The sequence below is a fragment of the Oreochromis niloticus genome, linkage group LG11 (assembly GCF_001858045.2).
Source record: "Oreochromis niloticus isolate F11D_XX linkage group LG11, O_niloticus_UMD_NMBU, whole genome shotgun sequence".
In the NCBI taxonomy this organism is placed as follows: Eukaryota; Metazoa; Chordata; class Actinopteri; order Cichliformes; family Cichlidae; genus Oreochromis; species Oreochromis niloticus.
The window spans coordinates 27,132,003-27,134,354 of NC_031976.2; positions in this window are offsets into that span (position 1 = coordinate 27,132,003).

The window sequence follows — 2,352 nt, forward strand, 5'->3', positions numbered from 1 at the left end:
TTTTTCACTATTACTCAGTTAACCCTATCAAATTCTTTGCTGTTTAAAGTATCATTTTCTATTATACTTATACACATTTACCAGACTAAGAAAGGCTGTTCATGGTAACCTCAGCTTTGAAAGAAGCTAACCCAGTCTGCTCTGTAGGAAGAGACCACATACACACTGACTCAGTCAAATGAATTAAATCATGTAATCATGAAAATGTGACATGAATTCATTAAACTAGTTTTTACTATCACATAAGGCATCAGTCTAATTACACTTCGCCCAGCCACTGGAGTTTGATGATCAAAGAAATCAGATTAGTTTAGGTTTCACAGAAAACTTTGTGTCATTATAAATTGATCATAATGTAATACTCTAAAGTCAGTTTAATTTAATCCAAACATTTAAACATTAAAGCCTTTGAGAGTTACACAAATCGTATTTGGTTTTTAAGGCAGGATGTCCATGTATCCACAGGAGACCATGAGTCCTCATATGGGAAATTACATTTGGGCTTTTCTGCTTTGTTCTGCTCATTAAAGTTTTTTAAACTTTGGTTCAATCATATATTTATTGTGTTATGCTGTAAAATAAACTCACTGTTCCCATGAAGACATGCTTTCTGTTCAGAGATGGTGTTCAGTTTTTTTGTTTTTTGTTTTGTATCAGGCTCAACCAACACCAAATAGCTAGGGGAATTTAAGAAAATGCATCTTAAACAAGTGCCTGAGCTTTAAAAGGGGTTAAAAACAGTAATTTAAAAATTTTGATAGTCCTATTTAACCTTTTCATTCACTTTCTGTAAACCTCTGGGTTCTTAGCCCATATGATTCTACCAGTCTCACTCCTTTTACTGGTGTTTTATAGGCCATACAAGAAGCCTTTACATGCAACCTTCAGCAGAACTTGTTAATGCTATGCTGGACTTTTTAAACACTGTCTGTTTTAATGCCTTGATAATAGATAAAGTGTTTGTTTGGCATTCAGCATTTATAGTCATGTTTTCTAATTCCTACTGTAAAATCAAGTTTCTGCACTGGGAACGTGAATGTTATTTTCGTCTTTAAGCATGAAGTGCTAAAATAGATAACTGTTTATATTACATATGACCTTAAATCCACAAATCCTGTAACATGGCATCTCTCTGTAATCACTGTTGCCTGTTTGTATAGTTTCTGCATTCAAGTCAAACTGTTTATTTAAGGGTTGATGTTTTACTGAAATACGTTTAACAGCAAAATAGTGATTATAATCATTTTTATGTGACTGATCACGTAGGAACCCAAATGATGCTGCTGTCTACACACTTCTAGGCAAACAAGGACATGCCTTCTTTGAGCTGTCCTGATTTTCAGGAACTTCTTTGTGCGGTAAACTTCATTTTGAATGACAGTGGCCACAAACACATCTGGCAGAGTCAAAGAGAAAAAAACATTCTGTTGCTGAAAACCAGAAAGAGAATGACCCCCAGTAAAGGGCAGTTCTAGTCAGATTTTCATATGAATAAGCACATTTTTCTTCTCTTGCAAGCAATAACTGTGAATGATTAACCTGCTTGTTGGGATCGTGTGCCATATGATACAGCTAACTGTCTGCATCTGACCCTTCCTGTTAGCCATCACCTCCCCGCCAGCCTCCTTCTTCTAATAAATTCAAAGGGGGCTGTGAGTGGAGCTGACCCCCCTAGTGAAAGTGCCATAGAGCAACTCCAGATGTGAACATCTTCCCTCTCTTTCTCTCCTCCTCTCTGTCTCCCACACTCTCCCACTTCCACCACCAGTGCACCCGCCCTCCCCCATGCAGCTACGAGTTTTCCATTTCCTTTTTTGGTGAAAAAATCTGGAACAGAGGCAGGGAGGAGGACATTTCGCCAACGCCGACAGGAGAGTGTATCTGGAGGTCTGTGTATTTGTGCTTCATCAAGGCAATGAAACAGTCGACTCAGCATAAACACTGGTGCATGTATATCCATTCAGGGACATACACACAAATTTGCACTCGTGCTCCATTTTTCACACGCACAAGCGAGCACACACATTCACACACCTACACACACACACACACACGTACACACAAATATCTTAAAAATATCAGAAAATTAAAGGCATACACTTTTCACTCTTTTATTACCTACGCCTGGTTTGTCTCTACCATTTTCTCGCACTCACACTTTCATGCTCAGCTACTCTTTCCCCTGACTTTACGCACACATACACAGAGATATTTTTTTCCTAGAAAGACATTTGCCAAAGTGGAGGGTTTTCTGGTTTACAGAGTAAACACAAGTTCACAGAAATCTTCATACATAATGACCACAAGATGCACAGAATATAAAGATAGAAAATATAAAAACTGCTAAGAAAC